Source organism: Etheostoma cragini, chromosome 8 (genome assembly GCF_013103735.1).
Source record: "Etheostoma cragini isolate CJK2018 chromosome 8, CSU_Ecrag_1.0, whole genome shotgun sequence".
NCBI lineage: Eukaryota > Metazoa > Chordata > Actinopteri > Perciformes > Percidae > Etheostoma > Etheostoma cragini.
Genome location: NC_048414.1, coordinates 28,745,043 through 28,762,747, shown reverse-complemented (window position 1 = coordinate 28,762,747; position 17,705 = coordinate 28,745,043). Strand labels below are relative to the sequence as shown.

Sequence of the window (17,705 nt, the reverse complement as noted above, 5' to 3'; positions counted from 1 at the left end):
TGTGAACAAAAACTTTAAAGACAAATACTCCGATGTCGATTGAGGCATTGAATCATTTTCCCATTACTCTGACAGAACTGTGGAACCGGTCATGATTCTAGATGCTGAACCTCATACGACCACAAAGTTAAGTAAAGAGAGTTATAAAGGTCCACACAATGATATGAGACACAGGCAGTACAACATAATACAGTGAAAGAAGCCACTAGAACAGGAAACTGCATTTAAATGGAAAAAAAGTAACTTTCTACAGCTACTTTTTAGGTTTTACAGGGCATTATGCAGGTCAATTTCTACAGTAGTTATGCTTACGATTTCCTGTAAAACTGACAGAATAATGATATGTCTTGGAACATCCAAACTTTAAACAACAGGTTCAAATTTCCATGTCAGGTTCATATTTTCCATTTAAAATTACATTTTCACAGAATTTCTTTTCCTTACAGAGCTGGTGGAGGGTTAGAATGCAGGGTTAACACACATTGGCCTCACTTTCCAGTCCGGGAAGCTTCATCCATTAGTCTATGGTTCCTCTCCCAATTCAACAGACAGTCACGTAGACTGTCCTAGACCACGATCGTTCCATAACCCTGTGGTTATTATTTCGACCACGACAATGAAACTCACCTAACTTTAACGTAGTAGTCATCGTAAACCAAAGTACTTCCACCTCAGCAAGTTGTTTTGTGCCTAAACCAAACCTTAGCTATAGCGTGGTCACATCACATGTGATTCATAACAGAGAAATGATGATGACGTGCCGATAGAGGCGTTCCGATCAGAGAACACTTCAATCTGTTTGTCCACTTTTCTCCTCTCTCACACAATTTTACATGTTTTAGAATGTTGGAGCCGTGTCAGTAGCCCCCTCCTGTGCTGTTTGGGTAGGACCCATTAGGCATAATTATATTAATGTAACACACAACAGATAATTAGATCAACCACTGGGCCACATGAGCCAGGTTGGCACAGCTGAAAACAAACTGCTGTGTGATAAAGGAGACTCAGACTGGGATAGTGCTGCAACTGTGGCTGTTAAGCCCCGATTACTTAAGCTTGAGTCCTAATGTGTGTTCACTGGGCGTTAGACGGGGGTTCTATACAGTATTTTACATATGCTGAAGTAATCTTAACTGTTAACTGTGTACCCTACAAATTACAAATGTTTGGTCATACCGCCCAGCACTATTACATACTGTACTTACTTACAAAGTAATATTGCCAACAAGCTCTCAAAAAAATTAATTTCGTTGTTGACCTTGTTCCACTGACGCCCTAATACACATAAGTGTCTTACATCACAATTTTTGGGTTTTGTCTGATTAGATTAAAGATTTTAGAGGAGGTAAATAGGATTATAGCATCTATTCTGGAGGGACGGTGATCTTATATGTTCTACATTCATGTGGTGGTATAATGAGATTTACATGTATATAACAATCAGGGGTTTCCTTTGAGAACAGTTAGGAGGTTGTGAGGGAAGGACAAGCGTTCTCTTGCTTCCCCCCCGTGATGTATCCTGTCGGTCTGGGTATAGAACCCATGACCTCCTGGTCAAACGCCGCCTTCTCTAACATCCAGGCCACCACTGTCCTACTGTCATGGCAATCTCGGCCAACATGTTCATGACTTGAGTCCAGGTCTTGAGTCCGAGATCAGGACTCCATCACGGGTCTGACTTACAGTAGCTTTGACTTACTTCAATTTCTGTTTTTAGATATTTTGTAGACTGAAGGATTCCGTAATAAATTAGTAGGTGTCTGTCTTCTGTCTTTTGTTTTTATTGTTTATTTCAATGAGAAAATGAAAATGTAAGACTGAAACAATTTGTTGCAAACTTCTAATGTGTTAGATATGTGAAGCTTATTTCACGATTCAAGTGCTCTGACAGTTGTTGTCTGCAAACACAATCAGCAGTTTGTCTTAGAAATGTTCAACAGCCTGTATAGTCTGAAGAATCGGAGGTACAGACGCACAGCACTTTGACAATTTGTTGGGCTACACACACAGACCAATTTACTATAGACACAGACCCCCCCCCCCGTAGAAGGCACCTGACCCACTTTTCCCTTGGCTGCTATTTTCAGATGCTCCATAGGGACGTGCGGAGCGAGAGATGGAGGAAATGAGTGAAAAAGAAGTGTTAAAGGAAGGTGAGAGAGTTCAGGCATTTGAGGAGAAATGAAAGGTGATGATACGTGGTCCAGCAGGACTCTAGCTGTGCAGTAAGGGAGGTGTGTGTGTGTGTGTGTGTGTGTGTGTGTGTGTGCATTCAGCCAAGCCCCACCGATCCTTAAGGACTTTTCATTTGCCATATAGAGAAGTGCATAAGGTCAGATAGGGACAAAGATAAATCAAAGGACTGGATCATAAGTTAAATATAGTGGTGCCTATATGTAAGAGTGCGGATGTGGATGAGTGTGTGTTGAGCGAGCGCACAAACGTGCGTTTATTTACGCTATTTGGGTCAGTAAAAATAATAACTTTAACTGTATAGCACCTTTAAATACAGTTTACAAAGTGCGTTGACAGAAAAAAAGCAAGTACAGATCAATACACACACACATATATACACATCATTGTGAAATTAGACAATGGGACACCTTTAAAAGGCAGAAATACCACAAATGAATACATGGAATGCACAGGTGATAGGGTAAGAATGACATCACATAAAAGCAAGCGGGTTTTTATAGTTTTTATTCACGCACCAAACACCGTTCATGTTCAGTTTCTGTCAAATTGGCACTTTGCTCTCACATATTTGTCTCAAATTAAGGGTAACTAATTAGTTTTATTAGTCGTGGACCCTATTTACTGTGTTTTTTTCTGTAAGTGACTGATGGGAACAATAATCTTTGACATTGGTCCAGTATTATGTGTGAACACTGTAACCGGCAGACACAGACCGGACTGCAATGGAACCCTATGGGGCAAATCTGTATCGTCAATTTAATCCACTAAAAGTGCTCGTTTTGCCACTGACAGTCCCAGATTATTATTCTAAGTCTCTGACAACATTATGGAAAGGATCGCTTCAGAGATAGACCTTTGAAACCTCTTTCTGTTTAACCAAAAACAGCTCTGAGATCGCTAACACTAAACCAGACTCCATTTAAAAAAACAGTACTTTTAGCATGTATAGAGCCAACATATTGTAAATCGGTAAACTATGTCTTTATTTGAGCCTAAACTAGAGTTTTTATGGTTGAAAAAGTAGAAAGACAACCCAAAACGGCTTTTCATAGTATTTGTTTCTGTCCACTTTGAATGAAGTGTGTTTTACGATGCTAAAACTACTGATCATCAAGAGTCTGGGGGGTTTAGTAAGCGCAATTTTGCGGATGTTTTTATGTTTAAAAAAAGGATTTTACTCTTTAACAGAAAGGTCGACCTCCTTAGAAACTCTTTCCACAATGTTGTCAGACAATCTGTGTCTGTCAGCGGCAAAACACAAGCTGGACAATTGTCCTATTAACTTCCATTGGAGCTTGTTTTGCCTCTGCCAAATGCAAAAGCAGTACCGGTTAATCCCTAATGGTAACATTAGTAGCTTTAGTCTCAGAGAACGAGACGTCATAACACAATCAGGGAGAAAAACATTGGCGTCAGTGTCTCCAAAGGTCTCCGTCTGCGGCCGTTCAGACTGCAACACAAGTTTCCAAACTTCCAAGGTTCCAAACCACAACGGGTCAGAAGTGTTTTCAAATGTCTCGGAAATGCCAGAGCAGTGGGAATGAGAGGGGGAAACGCCAGAGCAGGGGGAATGAGAGGGGGAAACGCCAGAGCAGGGGGAATGAGAGCAGGAAACCGTAGAGCAGGAGGAATGAGAGGGGGAAACGCCAGAGCAGGGGAAATGAGAGGGGGAAACGCCAGAGTAAGGGGAATGAGAGGGGGGAAATGTAGCAAAAAAGATATTTATTTTTAAACCAATAACTATAAATATAAATGTAGCCTTAGTTTAATATGACTTACACACAACATTAGTAATGGATTAATGAATAATCAATGCAACCCAATCATGATGTATAGTAATCATATGTAAAGTTGCAAAGTACCAACCACACCCACTGAGCAGCTGGAATACTTTTACTGCATTTAGACCAAAAAAAATTCAAATTATAGAATGAATAATTCCAAAGCCCAGCTCATTTCCACTGCAGGTGCTGCATATATTTGCTCTTCAGCACTGAGAGCCCACTCTTGAACTAAACTGCATGTTGTGTTATCCTGTTTTCAGTAAACCCTCTGTGATGTTTTAGTGATGGAAAACATCAGTGAATCAAAGTTGCACAGAGAAGCAGCGCCGCGCTGTGATACAGTAATTAGCATTCAGCGAGCGGGGGGTGGGGTGGGGGGGCTGGGGATCAAAGCGGAACAATGACTTAAATCAGATGGTCGGCTTTCACTTTGCATTTTCCTGTAGTTGGCTCATCACTCATCACTGGGAGCGTAACGTCTCACTAAATCACGCCTTCTGTCAGGATCACAACCACATGATCAGCAGCTCCACGCCTGATTGGTCACATTTCATCAGAAACGACCAGCAGAAATCTTTTTAAATCGTCAAGTTTGGGTCTCTTTGGCTTCCATAACATGTCTTCTTTCAGACTAGTGAAAGAAATGTCACTACAATTTGGCTATGTGTGTGTAGACTTCTCTTAAATTCCCCAAAAGTTAGATTTATTATAAATAAATTAGAAAATGCCTCATTTGCACATTTAAACATAACATTCCAGAAAACTTGTAATGGTTAAAATAACTCTTATAATATAGGTCTTAATAACTAATCAACTGGGGAAGTTTCATGATGACATCTTTAAGTTAAAAAGTAAAATAAGGTATTGATTCAGATATTAAATTGTGATTTTTTGCATGATTAACTTGCAAATTAAGTGCACATTTTTGAACTGTTCTCAAGGCTCACGTCAACATGGGAGCTGCCAAACTAGCTGGCTTTACGCAAATGTTTGTTAGTACTGGAACAATCCAAATCAATGACAAATGCTCCATTCATTCAAATTCTCCAGAATAATTTTAATAGATACTGCATGCTCAAAATGAATATGCTGAAATCTTAAAGTCAAAGTCATGAGAAAACATTGGGGTTGACAGTGAAAGGAATTTGTGTTGATGTGTTTTTTTACATATAACATAGTCTGATTTATGTAGCATTTTATAGCTGACAAAGAAAATTGATTTTGAATGGCTGTTGACAGTATTTTCTGATTTATGGAGTATTAAAAAATGTCCTTATTATCCCCTCTGTAAAAACCTTTAACTCTAATATGTCAACAAAATGAATCACGAATACTGAACTTTAAAGAGTACCGTTTTGTCAACCTGGACCCTATGTTCCCATGTTCTGTGTCTAAGTGACTGATGGGAACAACAGTCTTTGACACTGGTCCAGTATTAAGAGAGATCTCTGCAGTCTGCAGCGGAGAAACAAGCTCCAATGGAAGTTAATGGGACAAATGTCCAGCTTGTGTTTACCTTCACTAAAGTGCTCGTTATGCTGCTGACAGACTCAGATTAATATTCTAAGTGTCTGACAACATCATGTAAAGGATTTCTATGGAGGTCGACCTTTCTGTTAAAGAGTAAAATCCTTTTTTGAAACAGAAGAACATACGCATTCGCTAAACCTACCAGACTCCATGTAAATAAACAGTAATTTTAGCATCGTAAAAAACGCTTCCTTCAAAGTCGACAGAAACAAATAAATTATGAAAAGCCGTTCTTGGTCGTCTTTCCACTTTTCCAACCATCACTACAGTTTTGGTTGAAATAAAAACATAGTTTACGGATTTACTTGTGAAAATAGGTCGGGCTGAGATGATGATGTCGTTAAACACAGCTGGGTGGATCCTTTACTCTTTCTACAATGGGGGGGTTGTTATTTACATTTAGTACTTTAAGTACACTGTCCTGATGATACTTAAAATGTAGGACTGTACCTGTAAAGAGAGGACTTTTACAGTGTGGTATTAGTACTTTTACTTAAGTAAAATCCTCCAACACTGGCTCCGCCCCCTCGGACAAAAAACCAAGACGGCGTCGTCCATTCCCCTTCCAATCTCGAGGGTTCAAACCGGCTGTCCACAAACCAAGGAGTATATAATTTGTACAGTCTACCCTTTGAAACATGACTCCATCTTCTCTTGCAGTTGCATGTGTGGTGTTTCTACCCATTGTGACTATATGCATGTATATGTATATACTGAATATGTATATAGGCATGTCTGACTTTTGTTGTAGAACTCTAGTGATGAAGTCAACTACAACACAATACAATCGGTCTAAAAACTGAGAGTTTTTTTGCCTGTGTGGTTCCTAGAAAAACAAAAATCATGCATTTATTAAGAATAGATTTGTTTGTTAAAGTCTCTTTGAAACATAAGTTATGTGCTTGCAAAGGATTTGTATCTTTTGCACAGAAGCTCCCGTTTAAACCGTCAGGCAATCTGTTCGCCTTTAAACCTGTCTGTGGGAGGAATACCCTGAAAAACACACAGGATACATACACACTCACACATCATGTACACACCCACACACACCTTGCATGACTATGCAAAAACAACTGACTAGATGGAGCCGTCACACACTCTGAGCCAAAGTGCTATTAAACAATCCCATGGAGGCTTATTCTTGTCAACCCCTGCACAGACGACACACACACATGCACACACTTCTCAGGCGAGGTCACTCTACTCAATCTCAGGCCAATGCATATTTCATCGATCGTTGGCAGCCTGAGACCCTGACGCAGCGTCCACAGAGCAACTGTCCACTGATGAAGACTGAGACCAGCACTGATACTTAAACAGCACAGCTGTACTTCCTATGAAATGATTGTGCAGATTGGTCGTTTTTGTGTTTTTTCTGCAGCCCGAGGACAGCTACTGAAATCTAATTGTGGTTTTTCTCCCAGATATTGCAATTACAATTCAATTTGCATTTCCTTTTTTCATGTGTAGCTAATGTTTAATATTTACCGTGTAACAGATAAAACATGTCATGGAGCATTGTAACATGAGACACAAGAGAAACTGCTCTATATTCCTATGCAAGGATGTGAACATAGATTTGAATTACCAGCAATACGAGTCTTTCTTTTAATAACCATGGAACATTGAACACAGAACATTTATCCCAAAAGCTAAAGATACGATAATATCAATTCCAATAAAAAATATCAGTACTTTCCTGTAAAACCTGACATTTCTGATCTGGCTCAGTTTTGATCTTGTGAAAAAACAGTACATTTAATAATAATAATGAAAAGAAGAATAAAAAATGTTAAACCAAAGGGTACACCAAACATATATCTAAATATTCACATTTGATTCATTGCAATTAGCTAATCACATCCTTTCAAATCAAGATTTGAATCCGCAATATGCAAAGTCAGGTAACAAGATTTATATTGGTTTAAACTTCACGACTCACATTTGCCTGGGATGTTTTGAGTTTTGCACAAACACGAGAATGTGAAAATACACTTTCTTATCTGTTGCACGAGTAAAACCACTTTTAAAACATACGTGTTCCACCAAAACAAGTTCCTTCCCAAAGATATTATGATAACCGTTGCTCTGTCCGGAGCTTAGCCCCGCCCAAGACGATTGTGATTGGTTTAGAGAAACGCCAATAAACCAGAGCAGGTTTTTCTCCTGCGTGGACTAGCAAGATCTTCCTCCGCACTGCTGTGGAGGAAGGTCCTGCAATGGGAGACTAGGTAAATATTAAGCAGTTCTGATGGGGTCTGAGGTCTAAACTACTAAACAAACTGACAAGGCCCAGGTAAAGAGCCAAGTGTACTCAGATCGTCTCACGAGGACGTCGGGGGGGGTTTCACATTTCTTTTCTAAAAACAACCTTACTGATACTGCTGTTATCCAAGTGACGGAAAAGTGAGCCGACAAAATATGGATTTGTCAGACGGGGCAATGCGATGTGGACATCCCTTCAGAGTCTCTTCGCAGTGTTGACAGGTTGGCAAAAAAAATGCTGACTAATAGTTCTGAGTCCTATTGGATGGCTTCAACGGACCAAGTGGAAAAAAATACTCTGATTGTGGGATTTTCAAAATGTTCAGTGTTTTTAGTGTTTTCGTTGTCTAACCTTACGTACACCTTACCAGTGGTGAAAGAAGTATTCAGATCCTTTACTTCAGTAACAGTACTAATACCACACTGTAAAAATACTCAGTTACAGTAAAGGTCCTGCATTGAAAATGTTCCTTAAAGTGGCTTTAAGTAACCAATGACATCTGTGTAAACTTTCAGTTTGTGTTGATTGTAACAGCTTTGGACTAAAGTGGAAGAGTTTTTACCACAGCTGCTGTCCTAAAGGTCTTTTTTTCACGGTGCTGTGTTACCCCCCGTGATGCCGTTAGCGTTGTCGGGAGGTCATATAGTTGAGATGAATGTTTCGCTCAGACAGAAAATCATTCATTTACAATAAAAGAATAAGTCATAGATGCGTCCTGGCATACTATTACTTATCCTACTTTGGATTTCTCCTGATCTAAAGTGGTCATCACTGTCACTTTGTCAGGAACCAACGCACAACAGTAAACAACAGTATCTGATGTAGGCGGGGCCAGATGCAAGCCTCACCAATCACATTGGTGTATCTGATATAGGCGGGGCCAGAGCCAAGCGGAACAAATCACATCGGTGTATCTGATGTAGGCGGGGCCACGGCAAGCTGAACAGATGACGACAGTGTAGTCTAAGAGTTAGCTCCGCTGGTAGCTAAGCATAAAGGGCCCTGGATACGTCACTCAGTGTGTTGTTGGGATTGGTCGTAGTGTTATCCAATTGCGTGCAGTTATCTGTATTAATCGTAGATGCGTTTGGTTGATAAGTGTCGATAGCTGCAGAGGACAGACAGACGTTAAAGGAGGAAGGGGGTGGGAGTCCGCTTTAACTGTGCAGTAAAATAAGGATCACAACAGTCTGGGGGCAGAGAGAGAGAGAGATGAATCATCCAGCCGTCGACTTTATGGTGCAGGAGTGAGGAGGAGGAGGAGAGGACAGAGGGAGAGAAGTAGAGGGGACAGTGAAGCAGAGAAAAGACAAAATAGGAATTCGAGACAAAAAGTTGAAGGGGGAATTGACAAAAAAGAGAAAGCAAGAGGGAGCAATAAAACAAGAATACAGAGCCTAAATGAAAGGAACGAAGCTGAATCATGGAAGGTGAGCAGACGGAGCGGCGGAGAAGAGAGTGGAGAGATTGATGATTGTGAAAAAAAAGGGGTGGGGGAGTCAGAAGGACAAAACAAGGGTGGATTGGTACTAGAGGAAAGAGGCAGAGGACATGAAATGTAGGGCGAGAGAAACAGCAAGTGTGTTCAAGATTAGAAGCCAACTTCGAAGATATGATGTGACACGGCTGCAATACCCGACGTGAAATCGCCGGATGGCTTTAATCCACAACGTTCCACTTTTCATTTTTATCCGTTATCCCCGTCGACTGTCTCTGTATTGGCGTTCTCTTCTAACCTGCGGCTGATTTGTGAGGACTATGGTTACCTGGTCCTCAGATCTCTGCAGGGTAAATCCAGACAGCTAGCTAGACTATCTGTCCAATCTGAGGACTATGGTTACCTGGTCCTCAGATCTCTGCAGGGTAAATCCAGACAGCTAGCTAGACTATCTGTCCAATCTGAGGACTATGGTTACCTGGTAACGCAAATGATAAGCACCACAGTGAGAAATCGTCTTTCTGGGGATGTAATGATGAAATCTAATTTTGCAAAGGACCCTCCTGAAGGCCCTCAAGGACCCATCGTGGTATCTGGATGCTACTTTGACAATCACTACAGGAGCAGATGTTATAGCACTGCTAGAGATGGGTAATTTAAGATTATAACACATGTGAAGAGATGCTCAGGTAGTAGACTTAAACATAGTGACACAGCAAGATCAGCAACACAGGAAACTGCAAAGTAAAACTTACAAGTAATGTATAATCCGTTTCCATTTAACTGAAGATGGTGGCAAATGAAACAACGTTACTGTGGGTACAGTCACGTAGGAGGGAACATTTAGCCAGAGAAATGCAGATACAAATGGAAGTTGCTTCTTCAAAGATTAGGTTTTTACACAATGTCAAATGACAGCTGACAGTTGTTTATTCAAATTAATTTCCCCAGTCATGTAGACATATTGGCTCCCTTCCACTTCACCACATGGTTTCCTTTGATCATTCAAAAAGCAGGCTGATGGGTAGAGATGCAGGTAGCATGAATGTGTAATAAGAACTGGATGCAGTGTTCCAGGCAGAGCCCTGTTTATTCCTACGACAGTTGCTTAGATCATGGAGCCAAAAGTGAACCAACACCGCTTCCGCCCTGTGTGGCCCATGGAGCGGGGGCACTGGAGACCTCCAGAGCCGGCTACTTCCACTTTAGCGCACGGCTTACTTGAATGGGACGATTGTGAATGGTTTAAAGAAATGCCAACAAATTAGAGCATGTTTTTCTCCCATCCCAGAATGCTGTGTGGACTAGCCAGACCCTCCTCCACTGCGCTGGGGAAGAAGGTCTGGCAATGCAAGACTATGTTGAGTTTGACATGTATACCGGGTGCAATCTAGCATCTACCAAATGCACAGTACCAAGTCACTCAAGTCAAGCTAAGCTAAGCTAAGCTAAGGGCACAATCAGCTTAGCAAAAGCTCAGAGGGCCATCATTCAAGGAAAGACAGAACTGGGGACAGTGGAGATTTTTAGCTCTGTGGCAGGGAAGTTGTAAACTGATTCAGCTGCAGATACACACACACACACACACACACACACACACTCACACAAACACACACACACACACATAGCCATGCAGAGATACGGCTCTACAGCAGACAGGCTGAAGGCAGAGATTCTACTGCAGATGCACAACAAAGCCGCTCTGGGGGTTTAGCTCTGTGGCATGGCAGCCTGGAGGTGGAGATTTAACACACAGAGGCACTCTGGGCAGGCGGTGTCAGGCAGACAGATCAGTGAGGAGGAGAGAGAAGACACCATTGGGCTACACTACAGAAGTCTGAGAGCGGCTATCGTCTCAATGCTGCTCGCGCTGCAGAGCCAACGAGGCACAAGGACGGATGGAAGCAGACACATATTTTGTAAAAATGACAACATTTCAAATGTTTAGAAAAGTGCATGAATGGGACCAGTAAATAAGGACAAGAGATTGCACGAGATATAAAGGTGATATATAGTAAATATTCTATCAGACGTTTTAACATCAGTGATCTGCTGCTCAGAACAAAGACAGCAATATACCAAAATTACTAATATTGTTATATAGATGAAAGTCATTTTGAGATCTTCTCAGTGGGTGTAACCGTTTACATTTCTTAATTGATCACTTGCATTCATATAATGTTAAGTTCATATAATGTCCCATTTGGTTATCCAGACACAATATATTCTCAAAGGAATTCAGTGTGGGTTGGATATTTCAGAAATAATGTTTGGTAATAGATAATAACCTGGCTCGGTCTGTCATACCCATACCATCATAGACAGATAGATAGATAGATAGATAGATAGATAGATAGATAGATAGATAGATAGATAGATAGATAATTATTCATCCCAATAAAATGGGAAATTATAGTGTTCCAGCAGCAAATCAGTCACACAGCACAGAATATAAATATAAATGAAATACTAGGATACAATATACATACATACAATATACATGAAATAATAATAGGATAAAATACAAGAACACAAAAGTTGGGAACACAAAAATGTGCAACTGCTTCAATAGTAATGATAAATATGTAGATAAAGCTATAGTGCAGGTGTCATTAGTGCAGCATGGTGATGTCTCAGAGAGCGGAATCTTCTGGGAATTTATTTATATTTGAACGTATTTTTAAGATTTATTTTCTTTAAACTACAGGTAAGTAAGACGACTCAAGTGAAAACCTGCACAGTCATATTTTCAAATCTCTAGTTTGCGTTTAGCAGCAACTTAAAGGAAGGCCGTATGGAATCTGTTGTATCACTTTGTTGAACTTGCAGTTCTGTCCATGATTCAGTTAATAAAGAAACTACTGGATGTGTACATCAGAGCTGTTATGCTCACCAGACAAATGACGTGTGATTGCTGATATACAGTGCATCCCTAAAACGGGATGAGACAGAAGTATTTGGATTGAACATCTCACGAACACCCAGCCTCCAGCTCACAGAGCCGCTGTGTCCCGCCGTCACACGGAGGACGCCTGACCGTAGGCAGCCTACCACTGTCATGACCATAAACGGCAGCCCTGGAAACGCTTGGCTCGATTACATCACAACTTACAGCTAACGCAACTCTCTCCAACAAAGTCTCCTTACCTTACCCGAAAGACCAGCAGTTTCCATGGGAACAGGACAGAACAAGAGAAGGAGGAAAATAGACAGAGAGGGAGAGAGATGTAAAGACAGAGGAGGGGATGGATGTTGGGGGTGTGGACAGAAGAGAGCTTACAGAGACGGGGAAGGGAGAAACATGTCTATTGTTTACAGTAATATGTCTTAGATGGAGGTAAGACGGGGAGGGTGGAGAGAGGGGACAGAGACAGACATCTGTGACGCCATCCAGAGGTTTGTGGACAACTGTTTGGAGTTTGCATTTTGTCCGTCGCCATCTTGGTATTTTGGAGCCAGGCGTGACCATATTTGGACAAAAGGGTGGAGCCGGGGAGGATGAGAGCCAATCAGTTTCCAGGGTTCCAGGGTCAATCAGCGGAGTTTTGATGGAAACTAGATCAAGGCCATCCACTCGTTATGATTAGACTTCTTCTTGGAGCCAGTGGAGTCGCCCCCGGCTGGAAGCTTCAGAGAATCAGCATTGGCTTCCCTTTTCAGCCACAGCTGGAAGACATGTGGCCTGGGCTTTGGGTCTGTACTATCCGGCGTCACCAGGGGTTAAATTAGGATGTTTGCTCCGAAGCGAGTCCCTGAATGCTCATCGGCCCCCCAGAGGCCGTCTCTCCAGAGAACACAGTGGGCCTGACAGGGATCAGTAAACAGCACGGTGAACAACAACCCCAGTGCAGCTTCACACACACGTCGTGTTGTCCCCTCGCCAGTCGTCGTTAAAGATGAGCGCCGCTTCATCTGCGGCTCCAACTACTATAGTCAATGAAACTGTACATTTTATTAGCCATTCATTGATAAATCATTTAATCTAAAAATGTCCTTTAGATTAGCCAGAATCCAAGGTGTAGACTAAACCACTTAAAGAAATAGTGCAACGTTTTCTCCCATTCAATGACGCTTTAGAAGGGTTAAAAATCCACAAGCCTTTAGCTTAGTGCTGATCCAGTTCCAGCCGTTTGCTGCTTCCTGTTTGGTGCTTGAAGGAGCGCACCCATTGGTCGTTGATGTTGATAATGTTCACATGATGAAACTTCACTACCAAGACTATCATTCCGTTATAGGAAGTGGGTCTGCGCCGGTGGAATCGCTTGGAGAGTCTTTTGGTGTAAGGTGTCCTTGCTGGGAGTTAGATGAGAAGATCAATGCTATCTCATGTCTGTATTCCAAAGATGTCGCTGGAGCCAGCGGCCAATGCATAATAAATGATATTCAGTAAAGGTACACGCGGGGGTCCTCCAAATTTGCATATGCTTTTCATAGCCTGTTGTTTTTTTTAAATTCCATATAGCACAAAGACTGCGAGCAGAGGAAACAGCTCCTCTGAAGCTGACTAATTAACACATGATGTGTTGAGTGTTGAGAGATAACATGTTAATCAGTGAGCTTTAGAGGTGATGGTAGCTTGTTTTGAAAACTGCACCCCCCTTGTAACATCTTAGCAAACATCTGACATAATGCACAATGAGCATATAGTATCCAATTCCATTTATGACAGTGTGGCATGCCTTCTGCTGCTCTATGCACTTTATCTGACTGCTATGTATCATACAATATTACACCCACACCCACACATATGTATATATGTATACACACATGTATATATACATACATATACACCAAGTTGCTGAACACAAAGATGACCTTCCTAATAGGGCTGCACAATTTATCCTTTATTATCATTATCAGCATAAAAAATTTAATAAACACATTGAGAAAGTCTGGGACGCATGGCGATACTGATTTTGTTGTATTAGTTGAAAGAAAATATTAGCACTTTAAAATGTAATTCTTCTTTAGTATACATACTGTATAATCATTTCCCTTATTTGTTTTAAGTTCAACAAGCAATCTGTTGCAGAAATTCCGAACTGAGTACACTTTAATAACTGTTTCATATATCTATAATAGTAATATTCAACAACGTTATAGCATTTCGCACATTTCCCTCATAACGTGCAGCCCCACTTCCTAACATCTTAAAAATGAATATCATTTTAGGAAATAAAACATGGACAGAGTGCTACTGTGTGTACGTAGCATGGCTCAGGGCTGCAACTAATACCTGATTACTATTATTATTAATTAATACATTCTTTATCGATACATTAGCAGATGATTTTATCGCTTGGTCTGAAGCTTCCAACATTCAGGACCTGCCAAGAAAAAGAAAAGAAGCTGGAACTGGCATTTTCTGATGTTTTGTTTAGTTTTTTTGGGCATTTTGCTTGAAATTATTTGAATACTGTAAGGAGGGGGGGGGGGCAGCAAATTATTGTTTGATCATTTTATGAAAGGCCTAAACACACACAAAAAAAGACTGAACAATTATCCCAAATGTTAAAATTAGTTTTCTGTAGTTCAACAGATCCCATGTGGATGGTTCACCACCTCGGCTATTTACAATGTATTATCATTAACCCTGTAATATGATATAAAACAAAGAATTCAGCATCTCCAGACAATGGTTGGCATTTCTGCTTCATCAGTGACTCAAACGATCATTTTGTTATCAGAAGAAGTACATTTGATTTCAATCAACTGATTCCAGCACGAATTTCAGCCAGAGAAGGCATATTAATAATGAATGAATTTTCTTATCACAAGTTAGTGCTCCTTCTCTTTCGGGGTTATTAAAGGGTATTCTGGGAAATGCAGGACATCTCTAACTTTGTAGAAATAGGCAAAAAAGGAAAAGTGGGTAAAGCAACACCTCATCATAAAATAAATAGAGGCAGTTTGTTAACACGCACACCAATATTCCACAACTATTCCGAATATGAATATTTGAAACAGGTCACGTAAACAGCATGTTCTGGTATTCTGAATAGGGCCTCATTCCTTATGTAGCATTTCTGATTAAGATTGTGGGATATTCTGGTATTATTCAGGTTTTAGAGGCATTCATTAATATATATCCAATCAATAGTTTAAGGCTCATGGTCAGCTCTGTGCGTTGCTATGGTTACTGTACAAAAACCAACCAGCCAACAGTTTGCGAGGCTGCAGACCCGATAAGAAGGAGAAACACAGCTACTTTTAAACATTATCAAAGACCTGGATATCAACAGGTTTTGGATATGCCGCACAACGCTACGGCGACCTTTACAAGGGTGAAAGAGGGTTTAGGGTTCACGCGGCCCAACGAGTCCTCCACCGCTGGTACACTTTGAAAAAAAGGGATTTTGCACAGCTAACGTTACATGCAAACTGTAATATTAGTGGAATATTCACCTTAATTAGCCATGTAAACAACTACCTGTCCCTGCTCCACCCGCTTCCCAAGTCAGAGGTTTATCTTCCCTGGGCCATGACGACATTTAGGAGCTGTCCATAGCAACAGTTGCCGTGTTCACCGACTGCCACAGCAACCGCAGGAGCCCTCGCTGCATGTTATTGGTCAGTCCACCTCAATTATGTTAGATATGGGGCTAGTATGCGGCCGCACAAGGAGTCTTTGGACTGATTCCGGGAACTGTTTGGATTAAGGGTCAAAAAATTGAACAAATCAAGAAGATACTCTCTTCCAGACTGACTTTCTTCTTCTGTGGTGAAAGTCAGCCAGGAAGGCAATATGAAGTAAAGGCAACATTTGCAAAGGTGAAGTGTGTGTGTGTGTTTGTGTGTGTGTGTGTGTGTGTGTGACAGCAAAACAGCATGCACACATGGCCTCGCAGAGCTAGAAAAACAGCAGAGATAGGTGGTTATGTGGTTGTCACGGTAACAAAAACCCATCTCCAAACCTCGCTCGCAGTCTCACCTTCATTCCCCGTCATCTCACTCTGCCCCTGTATGTATGCAGAACGTGTATGTGTGTGTCCTCATATGCCTCCTCTGGGAGGGCACTGCGCTGACTTAACAGGGAGGAAATTGTGTTTGTGTGTGTGTGTGTGTGGGTGTGTGTGTGAGAGAGAGAGACAGAGAGAGAGGAAACAGAAATAAATTGCAGTGCTGACCTACATTCTCGCATCCCACAACCAGTTCAGCAGCACAGATGTTCCCTAATCTCTGTGTTTGGCCGTGAAATCCAGCCACAACACCCGACCGCACGGACAGCAGGGGCTCTAATTGTCCCTGTGTGTGCATGTGTGTCCATGTGTGTCCCTGTGTGTCCCACGTACGTTATGCATCAGCGACGTGTTTATTTGCGTGTGTGTGTGCTGCTGCGGTGTGTGTGTGGGAGGAACTGTGCTCATTTGTTTCTATGCCTAGAAGCAAGTTTAGCAGTCATTACAGTTAAGTTTAGCCGAGAAAAGGTGAAGAATCGGGTCAGGTGACCACAGTAAAGTCCAGCACTAAAACAACTACTTTAGATAAGAAAAAAGACAGTCATCATCTTCCAGGAGACAAACTCCGCCCCCCCGTTTTAAAGCCCTGTGTTTCAGGACCCAATCATCCACCCCGACCTTCTCCCTACACGGATCTTCCCACTCTTATACAGATGCTGTCCATCTGATGCACACAGTAATGAGAACGTGGACTACATACAAATTACAGTACTTAACAGTGGTTCCTGAGAACAGCCTGATGAGCAGTGGTTCCAGAACCTTCTCACATCAAAGAGTCCTAAACTCACACAACTTAGGCCACGGAGCCCCATCTGACAACATTTGGCTTTTAGATGTTTTAGAACAGAACATGTATAAAATATATGTTATTGTGTTACTAATGGATGTAATTATAGTGAAAATAAAGGATCTCTCTTTGTGCTAGGGACCCCCTTTAGGACTACAGGGGGTCCCCTTGACTACAGGGGGTCCCCTTTAGGACTACAGGGGGTTCCCTTTACCAATGTAATAGGAACATGGATTCAGACCGTTACTGAATGGTTTTCTGAATTTTTGGCACCACTAAATAAATTGAATGTCCAGAAATACCGGGGGAGCTAAAGCTGTTAAGCTCTCTTCAAAGCCACCAGACTCCATTGACAAAAACTGTGTTTTTACCTCGTAGAAAACAGGAGTTGCTGGTCTACTACTGCCTCAGTCGGTAAGTTAGTTAGTTTGTGTTTTTGTGTGCCTTTCTTGACTGTTGAGCAACAGTCGGTGCTAACTGCTTGTGTAGGCTAACGTTACCTGCCGTTTATTTAAAGGCGCTTTTCTCGGCACTCAAGGACGCAGTACAGGGTATCCAGACATTAAAAACAGCATCCAAATATTAATGAATGAATCAATGTTTCTCAGTTGGGGTGTTAATGGCTTTCAGAGACGGGGTGCAGAGCCCCCCATGGTGGTGAGACGGGCGGAGGGGACAGAGAGGTGTATGGAGGAAGAGGATCTAACGGAGCGGGAGGGAGTGGGACGCTGCAGGAGATCAGACA

General features: G+C 41.6%; 1 protein-coding gene across 1 annotated transcript in view; it reads right to left on the bottom strand.

Annotated features, from left to right (window-relative positions):
• Positions 1-17,705, bottom strand: part of znrf1 (zinc and ring finger 1) — a 44,105-nt gene that overhangs the window by 14,353 nt on the left and 12,047 nt on the right. The gene's annotated exons all lie outside the window — the stretch shown is intronic.